We start from the raw sequence: 26,692 nt of genomic DNA on the forward strand, positions 1-26,692 counted from the left end.
GCCCAAGGCGCCTTTCACCCTCTGCAAACCCGCGGACTCTGTGATCTAATCTGCATATTAGATCATGGAGCCAGCAGATTCGTGAGGGTCAGTGACCTGGGGAGGGCAGACAAAGGGATAGTAACTTCCTTTGAAGACCCTGATGAGGGGGTCATCAGAGGAAGTTACACTGACTGACAGAAGTGCTGCCAGCCTCAGCGTCGCTGTGGCTGGCTGGCACTTCTGTCAGCTTGCCTGACACAATGGCGAGCGCATCTCCCGTCGTGACAGCGGCCGCAGTGGGATAATGCGACCCGCCAATGTTGTGTGGGACCGGGGGCCCCGCAAGGCCCCGGCTCAGCCCCACTTTCTGGAGACTGCCGGGGCCGAAAGCACTGCCAGGACTCCAGGGAAGAGCGTGGATTCTCCATGTTTTCCGGCATCGGGCATCTCCGCCCACGACTCCATGTGATTGGCTACAAGAAGACTATCAGTGGCCAATTACATGAAGTTGTTGACAGAGACCACTGCTCTAAAGACAACTTTGTAAACCAGAGCAACTTGCAATTGTGTCATTGTTTCTACTTTTAAATCTGCCGGCCTGCTGCCGACTGACTGATTGACCCAGCCCTTTTGGTCCGAATGGGGAGCCTGCCACGTTAATGCCCTTTCACAAACAATCCCCTCAACAAATAACCTCGCAGCCAGTGTTTCATCAGATCCAGTGAAATGAGTATTGTTTCTCAGAATCGCAGCGCTCTGTTGAAGGCAGAAATGAGGCTGCCGGGAACTAGGGATGCTGTGGTAACAACAACATAATACTTTTTCAAAAAACGCACTGGCCACACACAGACATGATACTGTAGTCTGTATGTGCCCACTGCGGTTTTGCAAAATCTGTGTCACCTGAGTGCTGGCTAAGCTGTATCATACAGCACAGCTAGCACTCAGGTGACACAGAATTTGCAGATGCAGGCCCACCTACAACAGCTGTGGTAACTCTTACGACAGTGGAGCTATCTCTGGTTGCAAAGACCATGCAGAATTAGCCACCATAAACCGCTAGCTTTGTGGTTTAAAATATATGGGCTGAGCATGTGGGCGTGGCCTTCCGAAAGTGTGGGCGGGGCATTCCGATGACATAGATCCCTGGGTTTTTCATTTTGAAATGTAGGCAGGTATGGAGCCAGCCTACCAGTTAACGTGCGTATCTTGCCCTTTTATGCACGTAAATATGGCAAATACGGGCCATTTAATTTTGTACTGCATACCGTGTACGCTTTGATTTATTCATTAAAAAACATACTTTCCACCACTAGATGGCAATGTAGCATTTCTTTTGTCAGCACCATAGCCTTCTTATGCATGATGGTGAATTTCCAACTGAAAGACCAAATCTGTGACAGCTAAGCGAGCATCACAATAAAGCATGCACCCTTTTAAAATGTGTTCATACCCATAACGTATGTGTTGGATAAGTTTTACTCTCTTGCAGAGGAGAAAACTAATTTTTACTCTCTTGAAATTGCATTTACGCTCTAATTTGAAAAATCAAGCGTAAAATACTCCCACCTCAAAATCTTATCTGGAGCACTGCATGGAGCAGCCTCGTAGTCTTTCCAACTCCACATACAAAAACGGACTTGGAAGCCACAAGGCCAGGCAGCACCAAAAGGTACTTTAAAAAAATGAAACACCATTAGCACCCGCGTAAGGAACTACGCGGGTGCTAATGACCATAAAGATAAGGAACCCGGGACGTACCCGGTGGTAACGTTCCAGGGCTTTCATTAAAGGGCAGAGCGAAAACCGGGCCATTACTACCCAGTACAAGCCGGGTTCCTCGTCATTATGGCCATAATAAAACGTCAGCATGAATGTGGAAAATCATTGAGGCAACAAACATACCCTCAGTAGCCAGACAATTCACACCACCAACTGCAGATCAGTGTCACATCACCATATGCACTGTCTTACTACACCAAAAACACTGGGGATAATAAAATAATTCTGTCTTTTCTCGCCTTACAAAACCCTCTCTCACCTCTTATACCCACCAGCCCACTCACAGTAGGCTTCGAAAAACCCCGTTTAGACAATCATAAAAACATGTTTCGAATAAAGCACGGGGCATACTGGGAAGGAACGAGGAACAACTGCAGCAAAACACACAAAGCAGCAAATGATCTCCAACACAAAAAATACCAACAGTCCATCAACGCAATCAGATGCCAGACACTGAGCCAGGCGCAGAGGGAAAAGCTTGCTTCTGGTGCAGTTCAGAAGCCTGCCTCACAGTGCAAATGGACAGCCTGGTTGTAGAGGGCTGGCGCACATTTCCGCAGTGTGCGCCATTTCTCTGCAGCACATGGAGCACACTGACATAATGGCAGTTCCGGGACTCCTCTCACTCTACACAAGGGCAGCCCTAAATGCCTTTGCAAGGAGACACAGGCAGGGCTAGAGTTCCACGAACAAAAGGGAATGCACTAGAAGTGCTAGGGTGCCTTTCAACGGGGGGAGCGAGAAGCCCTGATACTTCCCACCAAACCTCAACAAGGTAATCTAATCTATGTCTTGAATTGGGTGACTTGTGCCAATTATCATGGTCTCTTGCCAGTTGGTTCTGTAAAAGGTGGACTGAGGGATTGCGGGGTAACAGAAAGAAGCGAGATGAGAATCCTAATGCATTGATGCAATTCGGAAGTGCCTACATTTTGTGTGCCTGTGATATTATATGCGAGTTGGACACATTGGTTTGGCCTTGCCATATGGACACCATGTGTGATGCTCTTTGCATACTAAGACGATTCACCCTAAGCGCACAGGGAGGAATGCAACGTGGTGGGGTGGCAGAGTAGACGAGTTAGTAATCTGTTGTGGGCACTATATGAGTGGCAGTGGCATTGCTGACTGTTTCTTAGCTTGATAATGTACAGAGTATACGTTGAAAGAGGAAGCATGAAGGCTGGGTTGATTAGTAGGAGAGGAGGTTGTATTTAATGTGGTTCATGTATTGGGCAGTAGATTCCTAAGGATGAGGTGAGGTACAGGGGGTCCCTGGCTCCTCCTAGTGTCTTTGTGGTTGCCCTCAATTGTGTTATGTTTTTTCTTTTTTTTTAATTGGTGCATTTCTGCGGTGGCCATGGAATGCAGGATTCATTATTGTTTCCCTTTATGAGTCCCCGTATCTGGTGGGTTGGTATAGGTATGGGGTGGTTACGATATCTAGTTATTGACTGGCGACCCCTTGATGAGGGCATATGGCGGTAGGTCATGTTGCAACAAAAAAAAAAAATCAAGGAACACAAAAAGACAACAAGGACATTAAGTAAAAAATTCTAAAAAGAGAAAAAAAAAACAATATTTCACTCAACTCATACAATGGAAAAATATTGAAGGAATTCCACACAAATTATTGCATTTTTGTGTTTATGTTCTAAAAAATGAGACAAAACACAACTAAAACAGGAAATGTGTATAAGCACATATTGGTTAACAAACCGAATGTTCAAACTTTGGAGACACATTTGTAAAGATAATGTGTAGAATAAAAGTCCTAAATGTTTCAGTCCCTAAGTCTGAGAGCCTTAGAAGTATCGGACCTTCTTCAGGGGCAACTAATAGTGGTCGTTCTACATAATGTATTTATGAAGCAACCAACCCCTTTTTGAGGCAGTCTAAATCGGAAAAAGAAAAGAAATTATGTAATTCCTTGAGGGTACCAAAAATATAACTCAACGGATGGTTCATGCAACAAGAATTTCCAAAATGTTTCCAAAAAAGAATGGGAGCTTAAACTTGTAAACAGTGTTTGTTTGTTTGTTTATTTATTCATAAAGCGCTCCGGACCCGGGAGTAAATGGGCGCTGGTACATGTTACAAAGCACAATACATGGTAATTAACAGTGATATTTTTAGCAAAAAGTTATATACAGAGAGTACAGGCCATGGCCAATTAAGACATAACTGATGCATGTACAATATATACAGATAGTAACTGTGTCTAGCATACTAATTGACTTTGTGCCAATAGCCACCCAATGGCAAGTTTCCTGAAGGACTGGAAGGAGCTGGCTGACTTAATGTTTAGTGGCAGGGAGTTCCAACGTTGGGAGGCGAGGACAGTGAAGCTAGAGCCTCCGGCTCTTTTATAGTTAAATCTGGGCACCATGAGACCTAGGGTGTTGGAAGATCTAATAATTCTGTTGGACTGCTTCCAGGTGAATTTATTGGTAAGATAGGGGGGAGCTAAGTGGTTGAGAGCTTTGTATGTGAGGCAGAGAGTTTTGAGGTCAATTTTTTTGTTGGATGGTGAGCCATTTGCATGTAATTCTAGAGTTGGAGATATGCTCTCGCCTAGGAATATTTAGTGCTGCTCGTAACGCGTTATTTTGAATGACTTGGAGTTTATTAATTATAGCTTGGTTGGCACCTAGGTAGAGGCTGTTGCAGTAATCTAACTTGGACTGTATAAGGGCTCTCGCTAGAGTAAGGCAGCTATTAGTAGAGAGAAAAGGTCTACAGGCGCGAATTAGTTTACCTGTGTAGGCGGTGGAGGAAGAGGTAGCGTTAACTTGCTTGGTGAGATTGATATTGGCATCAAGATAGAAACCAAGAGTTTTCACGTTTTTGGCGACAGGGATGGTGTTGCCATCGATGATGATTTTAGAATAGTTGGGGCTCAGTTTTTGTAGGTTGTTAGGTGAACCAACAATGAGCAGTTCGGTCTTCTCGTCGTTCAAGCAGAGGCCATGTGTGGCCATCCATGCCTGAATGACAGAGAAAATTTCATTGATCCTGGTGACATCAGTATTGTAATTGCCAGATATGGTGAGGAGTATCTGGGTGTCATCCGCATAGTTTGTATAGGTGACACCCAGACGATCCAATTTATCAAAGAGAGGCTTTGTAAAAATATTATAAAGAGTGGGGGAAACGCATGAGCCTTGTGGGACGCCACAAGTGATGGGGATGGGGTCTGCTGCTGCCACAGGGGAAAATACCCTCATGGTTCTGTTGGCCAGGAAGGACTGTATCCATGTGACAGCAGAAGGGGAGAAATGAGCAGCAGAGGAGAGGTGGTTACAGAGTATTTTATGGTCGACCAAGTCGAAAGCTGCTGAGAGGTCTAGGAGGAGTAGGATAGCAGCCTTACCCTTGTCTTTAATGTCGTCAATCTGACTTTTGAGATCAACAAGGGCAGTTTCTGTTCCATGCTGAGGTCGAAAGCCAGATTGACGCAGTCCTAGTAATTGGTTGGATTCTAGATAATTCTGGATTTGCAGGTAGGCAACTCTATCCAGGATTTTTAGCAGGAAGGGAACGGTGGTGATAGGCCTATAATTAGTAGGAATGGCTGGGTCCAGGGTCTGTTTTTTTAGAAGAGGGAGGACCCATGACTGTTTCAAATTGTTAGGTACTGAGTTAGTAGAGAATTATATGTATATAAGTTTAGAAATAAATGGGGAGAGGTCTCTTGCGGCATCTTTTATAATCTGTGCGGGACAGCTGTCCCCTTTACAGTTTGACGGTTTGAGAGAAGTTATAATTTTTTGCACTTCTAGTGCGGTTACCTTTTTGAAGGTGAAGCCACAGTTGGTATAGGGCGTAGTAGGTGAACTAGGGGTAGGTGGGTTACTGTTGGAGAGTTGTAGTCTTTTACTTTCAATTTTCGTTTGCAGGCCGGTGATTTTATTCGCAAGGGCGTTTTGGATTCTGGTGCACCATTATTGATCCTTTACTGACATGTCTATAGGTGGAATGGGGTTTTCTAGCTCCTTCAAGATAGTAAATAATTCTTTAGTATTGGAGCTAGCATTGTTTATTCTTACATTGTAGGCTTCCTTTTTGGTGCAAATTATTTCTTTTTTATAGAGGGAGGATGCAATGGTGAGATTAATTTTGTGTTCCTCAGATGGATTCATTTTCCACAGGGTTTCCATTTTCATTTTCTTATTTCTTAGTATTTCAAGTTCCGGTGTGTACCAGGAGTTGAGATGGGCTCTAGGTTTACTTTTACATAATTTTAAGGGGGCAATGATGTCAATAGCTTTGGACATGGCGTCATTGTAGGTGTCTACAAGTATGTTAGGGTCCGATGTGTCAGGGATCATATTGAGGGTAGGTAGAACCAATGGAATGAGGGTTTCTATGGTAATGTTTCGCTTATTTCTAATCAGACAAGCTGGTGCCCGGGGGCATGGTATGTGGTCCGGGTTGTTGGTACTAATATCAAATGAAAGTAGGAGATGGTCAGTCCACATGAGGGGTCCTTACAGGTGATGTTGCAGTTGTAGGCAGCGAGCCAGTCTAGGGTTCTGCCCTTCTGGTGCGTAGGTAAGGTGATGAGTTGAGTGTAGTTGTGTTCACAGAGGGCATTGGCAAGGGAAGATGCAGGGGTATCATGAGGATCATTGTAACCCAGGTTAAAGTCACCTAGGATAATGTTCTGTGAGAGAGGTTTTGGATTCTCTGCTATGAGGGAGGTTATATCTTCCTCAAAGGTCCCTGTTGGGCCAGGGGGCCTGTATATTAGTTCCAAGGTGATAGTGGTCTTAGGTGAAGTTTGTATTTTAATGGAGAGGTGTTCACATGAGTTTAGTGTGGGGACCGTGACAGATCTGATATCAAGCGAGGATTTGAAAATGAGAGCTACTCCTCCTCCACGAGCATTGGATCTGTCGGCCCTAAGGATGGAATAATTGTCAGGAACCGCAAGGGTTAGGTAGGGGCCTGCTGCTGCATGGAGCCAGGTAAGTCCAGGTCTTCTGAACGGATGAGGTCAGCGATTTCAGTAGGGTGAGCAACAAGGGATCCGACGTTAAGTAAGGCTCCTTTTAGTGAACCGGTGCTTGCATAGGTATTTTTGTTGGTGTCTTTAGTCGTGGGCGTAGTTAGTGTTTTACTCGGTAAGGTGAGAAGTCTGCAGCCTAGTCTGTTCAAGAGAATCAATTGTTGTAAGTGCTCCTGCACGCATGCTAGTTTGCAGTTTCTTTTTATGGTGCCCCCTTGTTTATTAGGGTATCCAGCGATTACATCAGCTGAAAATGCATTATTGGGGATACAATGTTTTTTTTTTCTCTCACTATCTAGCACCTTCCCTATATATTCTAGGACAGAGTTTATATAATTGTACTGGTCCTAGAATATGATGGGAAGGCTTTTTAGTGGGAGATCAAAACATTGCTGACCCAATCAATCTTTTATCCACTAATAAAACATACAACCATTGATTACGCAGTCCTTGTACTTCAAGGTTATTTGTTCTGGTTTCCAGGTGTCTCAGGTTCATGATATAATTGGTAAATGGGTGGGATATGTGGTAGCTGCCCATCTCAAAGGGTTCCTGTCCAAGTAAGATATTGACCATAGAATAAGCAGTAACAAAAAGCGTCTCATGCTTATTTGTTAGTATCTCCCATGAGGTGGATGCAATACTAGGATTTAACCAACACACACCATCTGTTTTAGCCAGTGTTTATGCAAAGCAAATATTAATTATGCAAAATAGATTAGTCGAAAATGCTTAATAAAAATGGACTAGGAGCAAAAATTACCAAGAATAGATTATCAACCATTCTGGAGGGGAGGATGAGGACATCCAGGTAGGGCGATAGCGCTTTCCGACCATGCCTGATCATGGTGAAAGTGACAAGAAGGGAACAGCATAGGGGATTATGGTCATGAACACTCCCCCAGGAACTACTAGAGGACAGGGTGACGGCAGATACAATGGGGGAAAAAACAGAGTAGTATTTTATGCACAACGACAATCAGGAGGTCTTGCAAGAAGGAATCTGGGACGCCTTTAAGGCAGTAATGAGAGGGGAAGTTATTACGCTTCAGGCCCAGAAACGCAAGATGAGAAAGGCAATGGAGGTTTCTAGGGATAGCCTCGACATCCAAAGCATTGAATGGAAAAGCCTCGAAAAAAAAATGCATCTAAAAATTGTATTTCTTTTTCATTTTTTTAATGGGGTGTCCCCCCACCCCCATTTTTTTACCCCATTAAAACCCATTTGAATAATAAAAAAAAACTTTACCTACAAACAAACTGCATTTTTCGATGCATTTTTTTTGAGACTTTTGCATTCAATGCTATGTATTCGAGGGAATCACTGGATATCGCGATGGAGGTGGAATTGGAAGCTCAGTTAAAGGAGGCAATGCTAGAGGTGTCAAACAATAAGAACACTGCTGCCATGAAGCAGTTGAAAGAGATTAGACGCCAGATATAGTTGATAAGAACCCGCAACACAGAGAAAGCTCTCCTACATACACGCCAGAGATATTATGTCGGTGCCAATAAGGCAGGTAGGCTACTAGCGAGACAAGTGCGGAAGGTCGAAGTGAAGCGTACTATAGCAGGTATTACGCAGAAGGACGGGATGATAGCAAAGCACATAGAGACAATAGTGAGCTCTTTTGAAACTTTTTACGGGAAGCTATACTCCTCCGATTACCCTGACCAAACCGCTTTGAAAGACTACTTTAAGAACCTCCAGTTATGCAAAATTACTCCCCCTTAGATAAGGCACTCCTAGAGAAGGATTTAATGGAGGCAGTAATAAAAGATCTTCCCCAGAACAAAGCCCGCGACCCGACTGAGTTTTTACCAGAAATATAGTTAGAAATGAAGCCCAATACTAGCAAAATTCATCAACTCTATAGGGCGAGGGAGGGAGGAATAATGACACCCTCAATGAGGGAAGCGAAAGTGGTGGTATTCGGGAAACCCAAGAAAGATTTGATGGCATGCAGTTCATACCGCCCAATAGCCCCCCTGAATTTGAATGCCAAGATATACACTGGGTACTAGAGGATAGACTTTCGCCTCTCCTCCCGGATTTGATAGGCACGGACCAATCAGGTTTTATAAAAGGACGACACACCTGGGACAACACAAGACGAGTGACACACCTGATGGAGAAGGTAGGGTGAGGCGGGAGCAGGCACTTCTACTAGCCCTTGATGCCGAAAAAGGCCTTTGACCGGGTGCAGTGGGCATTTCTAATAGTGGCAATGCACAAGATGGGACTGGGCCTGAATTTTAGACAGAAATATGGAAGCTAATTATGCAGACCCCTCATTGAGGCACTCAATCAACTCCCGTCTGTCTGATAAGATCCCCATTACACAAGGTACGAGACAAGGCTGCCCACTATCGCCCCTATTGTACGCTATATACATAGAGGCACTCTTGGCATCAATCAGAAGTAACCCATCGATTCACAGAATAAGGTTTCAGGGGGAGGAACATAAAATAGTGTCTTTCTACGATGACAAGTTGCTGACCCTGACTGACCAGGACATCTCAATCCTGGCCCTAGTGCTGGAGTTGGAAGTGGTGGAAAGGGTCTCCGGGCTAAAGATCAACCAGACCAATTCAGAGATCATGTGGCTGGGGCCCTTGCGTACCCAAGCCCAGGAACAAGTATCCTCAGGGCCAATCAACATGGCAAAGGGCTCCACTACCTACTTAGGTATAAAACTGACATCAATCTCTGCACTATATGAAGCAAACTACCCGGCGCTCCTAGCTAAAATCAATCATAGCAACAATCAAAATAATAGTTTTACCAAGATTATTGTGCCCCTTCCAAGCACTTCCCATTGCTGTACCAAAGACGTTCTTCAAATCACTCAATGGAATCATATCGCAAAATATATGGCAAACCAAAAAAACAAGATTAGCAATGGAAACAATGATGGCTCCCTAACAATGAGGAGGACTTGGACTGCCAAACTTAAAGTACTATGAGGCAGCCCAACTCCGAGTATTAAGAGAATGGCTTTCTAAAGATAGGATGAGGCAATGGGAAAGGATGGATAGCGCAGTGGCAACCACGCCGCTCGTGGGGCTCTTGTGGCTGGAGAAGCAGGACCGACCCCATAGTGTCAAGCAGAGTCAGATACTATTGGTAACGTGCAATATATAGGATAGACTGTTAAAGAAAGGGAACTTATTGACGTGTCCTTCTCCCTTCACCCCGCTTTTTGTTAACCCAAAATTCTCTCCTGGGGCGAGGCAGGTGACTTTCCACGGCTTGAAGGTACGGGGCTGTGTCAAAGTAGGGGACAGGGTGATTGGGGGGGGGGGGGAGTTATTACATTTGAGGAGCGTAAGACTAACCTGGCCCGACAGAAAGGGATAGACTAGAATACTACCAATTTCGACACTGGTTGAAACAGCCGAACTTCAAAACAGCGATGACCAGAACTCTCAGACCTTTTGAGAAATTCATAATGACACGTTCTGGGGAGAAACATCTAATCTCACACTTATACATAATCCTGATGGTGGAGGGGGAAGGACACAGCATGGCTATATATCTAAAGATGGGAAAAGACATTGGGAGAAGAAATAGCGGGGGCACACTGGGACCACCTCTGGGGCAACATCACCAAATTAACGAGATCCAATACAGATCAGGGTGGCCTGGTACAAGGTTATGTTCCAATAGCACTATATACCGGAAAGGCTACATGATATATATCCAGGCACAACCCAAGAGTGCTGGAGAGGGTGCTCAGGGAAGGGGGACTAGAAATACATTTGGTGGGAATGCCCAGTATTGGTGCTCTTTTGGGGAAGAGGTGAGCAACCAGGTACATCAGATGATCAAGGGTCCTCGGCAGTTTATGTATTTATTTATTTTGCCATTTATATAGCGCACCAAACCCAGAGGCATCTAAGCGCTGTTCTTACAGAAATAGGGCAGTACCAAGGTAGCATCCTTACATGGTTGCTCATTGCAAGGCAGGCAGGGAGAAAGATACATCCAAGATTAGTAAAGAAATGTAAGTTAGGGTGTTACCTTTGTTACACGGTTACAGACTAATACAGGTGTTGCTAGTTTGCTGGGCTAATGCAAGTAGCTTAGTTACGTGTTGCCTGAGTAAAGAGCCACGTTTTCAAGTGTCTTCAAAAGGTCCAGAAGGAGTCTTCTGACCTAAGCTTGGCTGGAAGGGTATTCCACTGTCTAGCAGATATGGATGGGAAGCTACTGCCTCCGGCTTTCTGTGATTTGAATCTTGGTATTGAGAGCAGGTGCAAATGTGCAGAGCGCGTAGGTCTGTTGGATTGGGATCTGAAGACTGTCAGCCAGGTAGGTAGGCGCAGACTTATGTAGGCATTTGTGTGTCAGAGTAAGCGTTTTGAAGAGTATGCGCTCTTGAACGGGGAGCCGGTGGGCGTTCCTTCTTGTCGTAGAGATGTGGGAGATTTTGGGAATATTTAGCGCTGCTCTAAGAGTGTTATTTTGTATATGTTTTTTGATATTGTGGTTCTTGGTAAAAGCGTAGAGGGCATTGCAATAGTCCAGCCTGGACAAGATGAGAGCTCTGGCTAGTATAATGCAACTATGAGGTGAAAGAAAAGGTCTGCAAGCATTTATCAATTTAGAGGTGTAGGCTGCTGCTGAGGCTGTGGCGTTGATTTGTTTAGTTAGGGTCAGGGGTGAGTACAGGTAAAAGCCTAGAGTTTTTACTACCTTAAAACACCTTTATGGTGTTGCCTTCTATGTTGAATGCTTTATAGGCAACATCAAGTTTGTTCACCTCTAAAGAACATGATACTGGTTATAGCGGCTTGGATTATAATCTCTGGGAAATGGAAACAGAAGAACCCTCAACGAACGCGGAAGGGCTTCACAAAGTATGGAATATTGTGGCCTTGGAATGGGTAACAAACGGCATTTAAGGTGAAAGGGACACATTCCGTAATTACTGGGGTGAGATATTGGACTTTCTTAGAGGGGATTGTGTTCAACAATGGTGCCCCCAGAACTTGAAAATGTTGGACATTATGAAAGAAAGAAGCTGTTTCAGAAAATAACTAATTAATGACATGCAATCTACAAAGTACAGGGCGTGTGGAAGGTGAGGGGGCAGGGGTGGGACAGGGGGAACAGGGGTGGTTTAATTTGTACAAGTATTTGAAAAATCAATAAAAACAGGTATAAAAAAAAAGAAATTGGCCAGGAATCCAACTTATATTATTAGCAACTTTTAAGTTGCTTATAGGCGCTGGCTGCTCTTCTATAAGCATCAAATGGTGCTGAACGACGCAACCAGGATGTTATCCTTAATTGGGTCCAGAAACATCGGAGCATTCTGGCGAGCAATGAATAGCGTGGCAGCTCCTACTTCGCGTGATTTAATCAATCCCATAAGTGAAAAAGATTGGGTGACCCATTATTCGGAAGTCTATAGAGAGGATTCTACTAATGCAATTCGGGGGAGGACCACCAAGAAGCGCTTTGGCACTTGGAATTTAACGAGGAATCAATTTAGCACATTATTTTGCAGAGTACACATTCCTGGGCTCCTGGTCCTGATGGCCTGTCTAACCTGGTCCTCAAACTCCACCCAAAACTATGGGCTCGCATATTGAGTATTCTTTTCGAGGGTATCCTGGCAAAAGTATCACTTCTGTGGAGCTGGAAGGAGTCGATCTTTGTAACGATTCATAAAAAAGGCCCTAGAGCGATCCCCAACAACTGCAGGCCTATTGCGTTGCTGGATATTCCCTCAAAGATTTTTGCATTCCTGTTGTTGAGGGATTTATCTGGCTGGGCCAAAACATCGGGTAGACTGGACTCACTGCAGACTGGCTACGGTAAGGGGGTGGGAATGAATGCTAACATCTTTCTGTTGGGTCTGTTGAAAAGGGAGGCCATGGAGAGGTCTAGACCGGTGTACGTTGCTTTCATTGACTTCTCCATGGCATTCTAAAGTGTTGACAGGCACCAACTCTGGTCTAAATTGTAGGATTGGGGTTGCCCAGAAGCACTTTTGAACATGATTGTGGCCCTGCATTCAGACACGTCCATCAGGGTCCGAGTGAACGCCCTAGGGAAATAGTCAGCTGCCATAAATACTAACAGAGGCTTAAAGCAGGGATGTAGTTTGGCGCCGCTCTTGTTCATTCTCTTTAACTCAGACATTAGCAATTTTTTTGAAAATATTTGCAGTTTTTCTCCTTGCCTTTCAACACTAAAGCTTGATTATCTGTTTTACGCCGACCACTTGGATTTATTTGACTACACACCAATTGCGCTCCAGCGCAAGCTGGACGCGTTAGCGTATGCTAGCCATAATAAACTTAACATCAATTTGAAGAAATCGAAGATTCTGATTCTTCCACCAGGTATGAAACAGAAATACAAGTCTTTTTGCTGGGGAGAGGAGAGGCACTGGAGAAAGTCCTGGCTTTTGTTTATCTAGAAACTAAATTACAGGATTTTCAGAGTAGCCCCGAACTGCATAGCCATCTGACCTCTAAGGCTAGAATGTTGGCGGTGCAGGCCTCTGCAATTAACAGAAGATTTGGCCTTTTTTCATTAACACCTGTACTTGAATATTACAAATTAAAGGTTGTACCCTCCTTGGCCTATGGTGGGGAAAATCAGGGGCTTTCACTTCTAACATACTGGGAAGCAATTGAGGGTTTATTCTGGAGGAAAGTCCTTCTACTCCTGGATGGAGTGCCTATGGCAGTGATTTGCTATGAACTGGGCCTGCCTTCCATCAAGTTTCATATACTCTTTAAAAAATCTTGCATTGCTAAGAAGTATCTGGTGCGCTGAGCAGGGTTCCATCTGGTGGGAATTGAAGCTACTTTTGGATTCAAAAACTTGCTTCAATAAATGGGAGCGGGAATGTCATACTATCATGACGGGTAGCAGCATCTCTAGGGATATGATCTTGAAATCATCTCTAAAAACCAAGAGAAAGCTAAAAGAAAGGGGTTTGATCTACACGATCGAAAAAGTAAGATCATAAAAAAGGTTTAAAGATTTGTTGATTGACGCAAGGCCCGTGGGGGTGTTACCTACCTATTTAAGCAGGTCACCTAGCCCAACACGGCATAGATTGGCAATGAGGCTGAGGCTTAATTTACTCCCTATACATGAAATTGAGGGTGCCAAAGATGGAACTCTTAGGGATTTAAGGATCTGTCGCCATTGGTTGGAGCAGGGCCAATTTGAGACTTTACAGCATCTTTTGCTGTATTGCGGAGCTCTGAATGACAGGACACCATTACATTGACCACTTGCTTGAAAATTGTACTGTTGGAGGCGCCAGAATAGTGTGGCAACCTGTTATGAGCTCTTATGGTCAAAATCACTAGTTAACGGCAGCAATGCACTTTTTTAAAGAGATTTTGAATTTCACATAATTGGTTTGTTTTTTACTTCGATTTTTGTGTATTGTATGATTGCTAATTGATGTGTTTAAATGTGAATTATGGACTAATGTAATTATTGTGCTTTAAATTCTTGGTTTTTTATGAAGTTGTTAAAAGTTAATCTTTTTTAACCATATAACAATAACAAAAAACTAACAAATAAAAAATGAAATAAAAATGTGTACAAGTATTTGGAAAATTAATAAAAAACTTTTTAAAAAAACACAAATGGGCTAGGAATCCAACTATTAGAAACTTTTGGTGATATTATTTTCAATATGAATGAGAAGATAATGGAAACAATACATCAATAAAGCCATTACAACAGTTTGTTGAGTATCGGTTTTATTTACTATCAAGTACAGATTTGATTGCTAGCGAGTACCTTATCAAGGTTCCACCCTGAGCACATCAAAATAATCACTGGAGTGCATGATACATGCCTCTCTGACCTGAGTGATAGGACAATACCTGACCTTTCTACCCAGCTGAGCAGCCAAAGATACTCATAAACCTAAAGCAATTGGGTATGGGGTCCCAAAATCAGCTAGGGTGCATTAGGGCAAACCCAGTATGGCATTTTCCACCACCCACACACTGCCTTCTTAAATTATGAGGATCCACAGACCCTGCTTGACATCATTTAAGTTGAAAGATGCCTGCACCTAATAATACCTGTGCTCCAATTTTGCAGTGGGGTACCCATGCACACCACTTAAGAACCTGTGGTTAAATGGAAACAAGGGGCAGTTAAATACAGAAATAGGCCGTTTTGCTGCTAAAAACGTAGTTGCCCGAATGGTTACTCCGCTTGCAGATAGGCAGGACCTGAAACAAGGAGCCCCAGGAATGTTAAAAAGCGTGGTACGGTTGGCAAGAGAAATAAGGTAGTCTTCACATATTGTGAATACAGGAACGGGCAGGCCGGTGTGGCCTAGGGACGTAAATGGATATTTAGCTGCAGACTGACTCCAAAATTGGCCACGGCCCTTGAAATATTTCCTAACCTGTTCGGATGCGGCAAAACAGGTGGGGAACAATAAGGTACCATAAAGGGCTGCATGGGTTGCTTTGCACGTGCATGTGATGTTTCCATTTAAATTTTACTTTTTTAGGACCCTTCGAACTGATTCAACGGATTAAGTGCTGGAAGAAAATCAAGATTTGCGGGATAAAATGCTTAGGCACTCCCCATGCATGCGGTCCTGACCAATTGGCTCTAACTAAGCAACTTAACGTGGTGTAGTGTCACCAACACAGGATTAAAAACAGAGTACAGCAGGCACGGGGGCCATCCGAGCAGGTACTCCGAGACCCCCCTCAAACTACACATTCCCATGATTGAGGCACTTATCGAGAGACAAAATGAAGCAGGCGCAAACACATCTCGCAAATCATAGACCGCTCACCTCAACCCGGATTCCACCCAGTATCCCCCTTATTCATCCTAGCTCCTCTGCTACTCCGAACCTTTAACTTGTAACCACCTAGGAGCACCGTTGCTTCCCAGCGTTGTTCACACTTTATAAATCCCACCCACACACACACCCCCAGAATGGTTGCCATCAGGGCAGTGTCAGGATGTAATCAAATGTGTTGTATGGAGAGTGTTTTAAACTGGTAACTCTCCTCTTATAGGTTGTTGTGGTCTGCGAATATTGTTTATTCAAGTTATGTGAGTAAATAATCTCATTTGACCGAGTTAAACTAATTTTATGGTCCTGGTCAAATGATGTTTGTGTGGAAGAGAATTCCTGAAAGGTGCTATTGTGCAATTTTCTTGGCATAAAGTAACAGTACAAAGGCTCAAAGTTAATCGTTCGCCTAGACAATCAGAACACATTCAAATCATGATAGAACTGACTCAGCCCTTCATCCTTGCAGGGTCGATACATGAGTGCCATATAAATTGGACAGACTTCTACGATTGGAGTTCTTACAAGCATGAGGAATCTCACATGAACCTGTATACTCAAATCTTCACAACTAGAAGGAATACCCACTGGCTACCTGTCAAAGGGCACATCCTCTTCAACACACTTACCATGACACACAAATGCCTAAATAAGGCTGCCCCCAAATACCTTGCAGACACATTTACCGTAAACCCTCTAACAGGTCTACACGTTCAACATACTCTCACTTGCTCTCCACCCTCCGATTCAAGCTTCAGAAAGCTGGAGGCAGCAGCTTCCCAGTAGTCGCGGCCAAACACTGGAACTCTTTACCACTCGCATGAAGGTCATAAGCCTCCTTCTGGACCTTTCACAAACATCTGAAAACATGGCTCTTCAAACAGGAACTACTAAATTAATACACACTCTGTACTGTAGTAACAACTCTATGCACTTTGTAACTTAAAATATTGGTTGTAATGCACTGCCCTTTGTCATATGATGAACCTTGTAACTGTTTATTTTTGTAAGAACAGCGCCGAGATGCCCGTTAGGGAGAATTCTCTTATAAGGCTAATTTCCCAAACCTAGTGAGTCCCCCAGCAGCTTTGCTGGATTTTGGGGGTTTGTTTTTTTCTCCTGCTAAGAGTGAGACTGTTTTCCTCCCACTCTTAGGCATGATTTGAGGTATGTCTTTGACTCTTTGTGTGCTTATGAGCTATTGGGTTTTCTTTTTACTCCATAGGGTATCATCTATTTTTTTTGTGTGTGTTACACAGCACCCTCAGTGCAGTAACACAGGGGTGTCATAGTGACCCCCAAACATAAACTCCATACCCTGGGACTGACTACTGTCTCCCAGGGCATGTAAAGTCGCCATTGACTTTACTAGTCCTAAATGATGAACAGAACCAGTACAAACCATCATATTGTGTAAGTACTGGAAGGAGTTAATTTTATTGCCCCTGGGTCTGTTTTCAAGGGGGCACTGTCCAGTCCCCCCTTGTCCAGTTTCTGGCTGGTGGCAGTGGTTACCACGCGAAATATTCCACCAGAATATTCTCTATGGGATTTTCCCATTGATTTTAAACGCACCACTTTTTGGTGCAATGTTAAAGATACCGCTGGTTTATTTATTTAATATTAAATCCACGTTTGGGTCTTTTTTGCCAGAACTCTTTTTTAAAATGGCATTTGTGTCCATCTCTGTAACTCTGACCAAGGTCGAGCCCTTTGTTCCACTTTTTGGCGGGCTTCTCCACAAAAGCCTTCTGCAACAACACCACCACCGGTGAAGCCCTCCTGCAACAAACTCACCACTTTCCCAACGACAAGAGAAGATCTCTGCTGGACGCGTCTTCTTCCTCTGAGCTGGTGGGACCAACCAGTTCGCCCCTTTTGCCTTCCAAAGACGTCTCTTGGTCGAATCGCCCGTGCCAAGCCCCCCGGCGGCCGGATAGCCAAGCTTCACCACTTTGACCGCGAATAAAAGGAACGCACCTTGTACTGACGAACTCCGTGGCTGGTTTCATCCCTGTTCAGTGCAACGACTCCACGTTTCCTCCTCGACGGGATCCTCTCTTCCCCTGGTCGAAACAACGAACTGCAACCACTGCCAGGAACAACTGACACCGCTGGAGCTTCCTCTCTATTTAAGGTACTGTGTCCTGCCTGGCTGCCCTTTCTTCGGTTTGCCCAAGGTGACCCTTAAATCCTTGGCTTTCCAACTGGGTTGGCCCCAGATCTTCTAACTTTACCTTCTTGAATCGACCCAAACTCTTCTTAACATTCTGCAAAGACTTTTAGTGCATTTTAAACCGTGTAATCCTGGGCACATTTCGCTTTGCTCCATTTAAAGTGGGCCTGGCCTATGAACTTTGGCTCTACAGTATATACTGCCTTTATTCCCTTGCTGAGAACTCCTAAAAGTGTTGGGACCTGTTTTATTTCTATGCTCTGCCTTTTTCTCTCCCTTTAACTGAACTATTGGAGTGCCATCAGGTTACACGCTCACATCTGTTTTAACAAATCGTGGGGTTTTAACTCTGACTTGTCTGATAGTTATCAAGGGAGGTGTTTATACTTTACCTGACTGTGTTTTAACTTGCTTTTGATTTAGAGTGCTAATACATTGCCTAAAATGTGTTTTTAAATAAATAATTATATAATCTTTATACAAAGTTATGGTCAGTGTGTGTTTGCTCTACTGTGTTTCTAGCCCTATTGTGTATACTCTATATACTGCCCTACTCTTCTTGAGAGAAGTCTGACTGCTCAGCCACAGCTACCAGGTAAATCTGGGTGGTCCAGACTGCTACCAATTGGGTTTACTGCTTACTCCTGTAATCTTAATCGTTTTGCAGTATTCCCCAAGGGAACTGCACAGGATTCCGCCTAACACTGCCTCATAAATAAATATATAAATGTGATAATATCTCAATGCACCATAACTAACAAAAAATAAGTTTGAACATTCCTTCTGCTACTCAGCTAAAGAGACCTTCCTGTGGAAGCCCCAACCCTCATTTCTCCCTTAAAAAAACGACTCTGCTTTTACCTTCCAAAAGATACAGTCCAATGCATTAAGCTTCAGGTTGAACCAGCATTTCAAATTCTGTAGTTTCCCCACCTCAAGTCCCCTGAGAAAAAACAAGCAGCATATTTATCATAATAGAGAGAACACAGATGGTGAATAGAGTTAATACTCTGGGACATAGCTAGTAAAACGTTATTGTTCCGTTGTCTTGGGGTGTTGAGGGGGGGGGGGGTTATTAAATCATGTGAACATTTACATTTCTGCTGAAAGCTTTACCATACATATTGGGTGACAACTCTGGAGCCCCTTATCATATTTTCACTCCCTTACCCCATTGCCTGACTCATCCCATTTACACACCCTGGGCCTCTAGGCAAAAGGGCCATCTTAAGTGATTTTGGGGCAGCAACCAAAAAAGTGATACAGAATTGCAGGTTGCCCCCAATCACCATTGTCGTTAGCTCAACCAGAGCATAAAATGCTACCCTGGCAGTGATCTAAACAAGCACGGGGCGTCCCTTCCAGTTGCCTTACCAATTCCATCCTTTGTGGTCTAAGACTAGATACAGAAGCCAAATTGGAAGCAATGGAAAAGATAAATTCAGCAGAGAATAGAGCGTGGAAACAGATTCAAAGCGCTACCAGCAAGGTGCATGTACCCAAACATAGATTAAGGAACATGCTTTTCAGGTGGCGTTGCCATTAGTGAGCAAAGAAACACATTACTTTGTGGTGTGTAGTAGATCAATGGTCACTATTAGTATATATGAAACAACCTTATAGCCAGTTAAACCAAGAGCAATGCTTTTTTGAAGAGCAAACTAGAGAACTAAAATCAGTCTTGCAGCTTGACAATTTTAATAGATTTAGGGACTGGCAATTTTGACAGATTAAGCACCAAAAGATCAATAGAATCGCCAAGGATCACACATTTAGGTGAAGAGGTGAAGTTGGAATGTGAGCTCAGTCTTTAAAATGTCTGCACTTGACCAGATCCTCTCAAAAGCTCTTGTTGCAGCAAGGTCCAATTATTTGTAAATGTTTGATACACCCGACTTGAAAAGTACCCAAATCACATAATATCACTGCATGAAAATATTTGAAAAATACTTACAGAAACATGTCCTGCAAAAGGCGAATGATTGTAGATTTATGACCTTCATCATCTAGTGGAGTACAAAAGTACCAGAACACTCATCTTGGTTTTGTAATGTATTTTGAAGATTTAAATACCCTCAAAACAGACTTGTGGATTGTTATTCATGATTTGCAGAACATTTGAAAATGTACAAAAAAACAACTGTTTACTATCAAATAAGCTATCTAGAACCTCTACCATTAAAACGGTCTAGTTAAACAAAGAGCAGGCAAGGAAATGGGTTAAACAATCCGAGACTGTGAGATGGCAAATCCTTTGTTGAATTTGGCTACCTAATCACCTCAACTAACACTTTATGGTTTTCATTGAGAGGTGGCTGCCAGTTTTTACAACCTAGATTTAGATATGCGCCAGAATGATGCTGTTAGTTTTTACAACTAGTGCTATCTAATGCAGACCTATTATTCTGTACCACAGTAGGTGTTACTATCACCAAAGTATATAAACAATCAAGTTTATCAAGTTCAGAGAGAGCAAAAGCTAAGTCTGTCTAGGCAGAATTTGGTACTGTGATTGGGCATGGGCACAGATCTCTGCAACAAACACTGAGCTATCCTCCGAATCACCTTGGCATTCAAATGTATTCATATGCATGTCAACTTTGATTGTCACACATAATCAATATATACCCCTAAGAAAGTTGAAAACGACTCACGACTTCTACTATTTCTACTATGGTAAACGCACACACCGTTTGGCTACAGTGAACACAGAGCCCATTACAGGAGGAATTAATCAGATTACGAAGCCATCAACACTGAGGCAGAGGTCTCAGAGCTGAGAGTCTAAGCAATGCGCACTCTACAAGATCATGACGGGCACTAACTTCTTTGAAGCATGCAGCCATGCGGTTAAAGTTTGGGTCCGGGGCACTTTTTTGCTATCCCATGAACGTATCTCTTTAAAAAAATGTTTTTTATGTAGTGCAGTGACAGACCTACATTCTCGAAGCACATGCATATACAAATTCATTACGATCCAGTTTGAGCACAGCAATATTCAAAATCAAACCAGCAATGTAGAGTCAATATTAGACATAGCAACTCCTGATACAGTTCCTGAGCCAGCCTCAACTCCTTAGGTATACCCGCAATGGTTCCCATATATCCTTGGGTGTACAGCTGGGTGACACCAGTGAGGTGCAAACCTCTTCCCTTTCGTTAGCAAAAGTCAATTCTCTAAACCACATAGTGATATCAGGAGCATCTTTCGATTTCCAGCAGTTCAGTATACATTTTTTGGCAATCAGACACCCCAAATTAAAAAGAGGCGGCGTATCTTAACAGGTACCTTTCCGATGTCTCCAAACAAGTATTTGGGGGGCGAGAGTATAGGGGGGATATCTGTAATCTCATGCAAGCTGCCTGCAACTGATGGCCAGAACTGGGCAATCCTTGGGCAGCTCCAATACATGGGCATAGAGTCTGCAACCTCTGCTCCACACTTGGCACATTCGCTACTGGATGTGGGTGCGAACCTAGCTATGCGTGCAGGTGTGTAGTGTAGCTGGTTTAGTACCTTAAATTGTATAAGTCTGTACCTAGCATTTAGGGACACTTCTCTAGTCAGTTGGAACCATCAAAGCCAAGTTTCATCTTCAAATGAGCCATTTAAGTCTGTTTCCCACTTTGCTCTAGCTATGAGAGAACGTTTGAGCAACCTGGCATATCTTATACAGTCTACATACCAGCCTTCTGGGGTACCTGCCAGACACCACCATCCCAGTGGTTCACAGTCGCTGGGTTCCACGGGGAAAGACGGCCATAGTCTCCGGCCTCTGCTCCCATTCTTAAGTACTGTCATGACTTTACGGGTTTGGGTTATTACCCAGTTTTTCAGAAAAGTTTGCATGGGTGACAAAAGTCCCGTCTGGGAAAAGGTTGTGTAACGTCTGAGTTTCCCCTGCGCCCCATGCTCTCTGAATGTCTCTGTCGCATGTCGGGGGGAAGGCCAGGGCAGTTCCACAATGGTAGCGCTCTACAATACAGAGCCGTTGCTGAGTTTTTTAAACAATCTTGCTCACGTGTTCACAGTTGTGCAGACTGGAACAAATGTCCACGTATCAGCATGTTCGTTAGCTAGGACAATGGATTTCAGGCTCAAGGGCCGTATGAATCAGACATTCCTGGGGGGAATATACCAGTAGTCAGCAAACTATGTCTGCACAACAATATACTATATCTCGAAGTCGGGGGCTTGCAGACCGCCTTGTTCAAACGGTCATACCCTGAACGTGTAGAGAACTTACAGATCTCCTCCAGCAGCAGAGCCAAATTATGTGTTGGATTTTGAATGTACAACATGTTATCATCGGCATAAAGATATATTATGTGTGGAGGGCCTGCTTTATGTAAATGTTTGAGTCGCATTATGCATGCAAGGGGTTCAATTGTCAGCGTGAAAAGTAGAGGGGATAGAGAGCAGCCCTGTCGCGTACCGCAACCCATCACGAAGATCAGCGAGAGCGTACCACCAGTGCAGACTCTGGCTGCCAAATAAGCATGTAGCAGAGAATAAACTGCACACAAGGGTCCCCTAGTGGCATCCACTGGAGTATCGCAAATAGAAACTGCCAGGAGACCAAATCAAAAGCCTTCTCGGTGTCGAGTTAGGCAGCCACGGCCTGTGCTCGCGGATTAACTTTTTAGATAATGCTGAATACCCTGCACATACCCTCAGCAACCTAGGGGAAAGGATGTTGCAGGATTTCTTATAGAATTCAATGCCTAAACCGCCAGGGGCCTTACCGGACAGAAGTGCCATGATTGCCTCGTGATCTCTTCCAGGGTCAGAGGCTAACCCAGTGTCAACTGTACTTCCTGCATGACTGTAGGTAATGGTATCTCAGCCAAATAAGTCTCCAGCTCCGCAATAGTGCACCCATCAGAGTTTGCATATCGAGTCTTGTAGTACTGATGGATTTCACCATTAATTGCCCCGGGAGCAGTGAGGAGAAGTCCCCATGGTCCCCTAATCCCAGTGATATGTTGAACTCCCTTCTCAGATCTAATAGCTTGGGCAAGAAATCGGCCCAGTCTCTCCACCTCCCCATACCGCCTTGCATGAATGGGGTAATACATCAGGCGGACCTCCCTGTCAGCCAGATCCCTAAATGTTAGTAAGTTTCCTTTAATGAGACCCATTAATGCGCTGTTGTGTGCGGTGCCACATTAATTCTCAGGTCAGACTCAACTCTACCCAGCTCCTGTCTCGTTTCCCTCAGAGCGCCCGAGGATATGGAGATAACATTCCCTTTGACCCACACCTTAAATGCCTCCCAAACAGTAGAGTGGTGCTGCACAGAACCCTCATTCCTATGAAAAAAAACTACAACCCCTTTACGGAGTGCTTCCAAAAATACAGGGTCTAGTAGACATGTGGAAGGCAAGCGCCAGAAAGGGAGGGGTGAGGCTGGTCCGTCCCAGAGTACTGTAAGAGTAACGGGAGAATGATCCGAGATTATTCAGGGGTGAATCTTACATTCCTGTACTTGCGGCATAAACATGGCCGGAACCAACCAATAGTCAATCCTGGACTGAGCATCATGTACCAACGAGTAAAAGGTGTATTCTCGCACACCAGGGTTGCCATCACGCCATGCGTCAACTAGGTCAAGGTGTTGCATAATATGCAAAATTGTGCAGCCAAATTGGTCAAATCTCGCTGGGTAGCCCCAGAGTGGTCGAGCGCATAGTCCAGGATTGAGTTGAAATCATCACCCCAAATAATACGTGAGCGGGCTCCCCCCAACAGAATGCCCTCACATGGCCATAGAACTGTGGGTCATCTAGAGTGGGACCGTAAGTGTTGACCAGTATTGTGTCTATTCCAGCCAAATAGCCCCATAAGATCACATACCTCCCCTGTGTATCTACGCAGCGCTTGGCTTCATTAAAGGGAATCCAGTGATGTATCAAAGTCATCCCCCCTCTAGTTTGGGAAGAGTAATTGGTTTAACAGCGTTGCAATCCCCAGATTGTGGCAAACCTTTCATTAAGCGCCCCTTGGACATGTGTCTCTTCAAGCATCAGCACTTTGGGGGCAGGACGAATAATATATTGCGCGACTTCATAGGATGATTGAGGCCCCGGACGTTCCAAGTCATGAGCGAGATCTTATTGTCTATGGTGTCATGATTGTATTAAGTGAGGGCCCAAACCTACATGAAGAGAAACAGAGAATGATACTGCAATGTGTAATCGAGAGACAGTCTGCACCGGTTTTTAGTAAAGAACATAATATGATAAAAAAACATTCAAACCCTTGTTCCCGTTGATTAACTTGTACTTCGTTAACCCCAAACTCGACGCACTTCCTCCACACATCATCACCCCCTACTTGACGATGAACCCCATAAGAGAAAAAAAAAATAGTTGGAAATCCCCTCGGGAGCACTGTGGGCAAGTAAAGCTAGCACTCTGATGGCCGCAGTATCTGCAGCCGGCCCCAGAAACACAGGGATTGCATATCCATGTTCAGAACTATGAAGGAAAAAAACACTGCACCGCTCATGTTGATCAGTCATTGACCATTATATCAGGATCATTGTTGCGGGGGCTGTGGCCACCCCCACTGTCCCGCCTCGGAAGTGGTATGGAGAGGAATGCTTCTATCTAGGCCGTGGCATCAGCTGGGATCTCAAAGAAGTGCGCGCGTCCACCATGCTGGATACGGTATTTTGCCGGATACAGTAGTACGTAAGGGATTTGTCTCATGCATATTAGTCTTTTGACCGAATCATACAATTTACAATTAGCTTGTACATTGGCAGAGAAGTCTGGGTATATGTGAATATCGGAAGGGCTCATATCGCAGTGCTCCCTTTTGTCTGGCCAAATGCAAAATGAGATCCTGGTCATGATAATTGAGTAGTTTAGCCAGCGTAGTGCGAGGTGGAGCACCCGGCTTGGTAACAGGAGCCAATATACAATGAGCCCTCGCCACCAGGAAGTGTTGGGAGAACTTTGAAGCGTCAAACATTGATTTTAATAGATCTTTGATGAAAGATTCCATCAGGCCCTTGCAGGCCGACTCTGGGATCCCAATAAAGCGGATATTATTGCGCCTAGAGCATGATTCCAAGTCCTCACACTTATTGCAGATCTTGTTGACCTATTGTTGCAGCTGCGCTATATTGCAATCGTGCCTACCGACTTTGTCTTCTGTCAACAATCCTCGATACCACCTCTGTTATGCATGCACCCTCCTTCTCCAATTTAGATTTCAGGGATCCAATGGTGGACACGATATCGTCCAGTTTCATATTGACCGCCATGAACCCATTTTGCATAACCGCCAGCAAATGGTCATCTCTAGTAGCACTTGAAGCAGAGGGTTGATCATTGCCGGCCACCGATTCAATGACTCCTGAGGATTTGGCGGGGGTGTTGGTATAGGAATCCATCGGGCCTTTTCTCTTGCCAACAGACCCTTTCGTCATGTTGCCTTTCTGCAAAGCCAGGGCGACAGAGGCTCCAGAGGGAAGTGAAGAGTGGTCTGTGCCTGAAGGGGTGATATCGCAGTTATCTGCCAGTAGAAGGTCAACCTATCTGCCTCCCCGGCGCTGTGGCCACTCTAGCGTAGCCGGCAGAGCCCCGTAGGATGTTCCACACGGATATAATGCAGCATACACTGCACGAATTTGCAGGAGGATTCTCCGGGCCCAGAACGGTATTATATGGAACAGGGTGCCTCCAGTAGATCCCTCAGGCAGCAATACCCCATGCGATGTAGATTCACGAATGTTCAGCCCATAAACAGAGGACCGTGTGTGCCAGCCAACCCTTCGGGACACAGTATGGGCCTCTGCAGGATCCAGTCGCATTAATTTAATAGCACGCCCAGTGTGAATGTAAGTGGGATTCACCAGAGAATTAGAACGGTTCCAGCAGCACACTCAGCACCAGTGGTGTGCGCACATGCTGGTTCCCCCTTCCTAAGAGCACATCAGGGGAAGAGCAGGGGCCCAATTCCAGGAACAGTTACCAAGGGGTGGCCATGCGGCTACCCCGTAATCGCTAAAGCGCCGTGGTGTCCACAAATTAGCAGGCTAACATATGGTGGTGGGCAATGCACATTGCACACGATGGACCAAGGCGGCCCAAACATGGAACAAAGTTAATTTGGCAGGTGGCTATATAGGCCCTTTAATCTTGTGTGTTAATGCCTCCAGGCATAGAGGCCAGACCAGTAGGGTCGCACAGGGGGACAATGGTGCATCACACTCACCGTCACGCTCCGAACCAGCAGGCAGCCCCAGTCGCCGGTGATGAAAAAAGGGAGGAGGGGTAGATGCCACGGAACACCTCCACCAGAACCCCAAAGTGATGGCCCCCGTCACCTGTGATGTAAGGGTGTTGGGGTAGATGTTGGGATGGTATGCACCCCATCCACACCAACAGCCGAGCCAAGTCTGCCCACGGGCGTATTATGGAGGTCGCTGAGGCTAGTTCTTCATCAGCATTTATGGCATCAACTACTCTCCTCTGCAGCAGGCCATGGGGAATGCAAGGTAGGTCATTGTAAACAGCAGGGTAGTGGGCTCAAGCAATGGGCCTCCGCAGCCACCAGCAAGGGCCCGTCCAACTTTGTCCCAAAGACAGCGGCTGCACCGCCGTGGCAAAGTAATGTCTCTGCATGTGCTCCAGTCAGCAGGGCAGGCCCGGATCAGCGTGGCCACTGCAGGAGCGCGCCCTCAAGCCAAGTAGAAACAAGGGGGCTGTCTGGGCTTTCCAGGAGGTTTACAGCAGCACAGGTACCGGCTGAGTGAGGAGCCTCCCCAGGGAATCTCGTTAAACCAAGCGCCATGACGGGAGTCCCTCAGGAGGAATAAAGTAGGTCTTGGCTGTGCTAACTGGGTCAGCACCAATGTCAGGACCACAGTCGGAGGATGCAGATTGCAGGGTCTTGGGCCCTGGGGGCAGAGGGGG

At 44.8% G+C, this 26,692-nt stretch overlaps 1 protein-coding gene across 1 annotated transcript in view; it reads right to left on the reverse strand.

The window, feature by feature from the left end:
• The window catches only part of ALG10 (ALG10 alpha-1,2-glucosyltransferase), a 202,316-nt gene that overhangs the window by 4,467 nt on the left and 171,157 nt on the right, over positions 1–26,692 (reverse strand). The gene's annotated exons all lie outside the window — the stretch shown is intronic.

This window comes from Ambystoma mexicanum, chromosome 12 (assembly GCF_040938575.1).
Source record: "Ambystoma mexicanum isolate Mex_15411 chromosome 12, UKY_AmexF1_1, whole genome shotgun sequence".
Classification (NCBI taxonomy): domain Eukaryota; kingdom Metazoa; phylum Chordata; class Amphibia; order Caudata; family Ambystomatidae; genus Ambystoma; species Ambystoma mexicanum.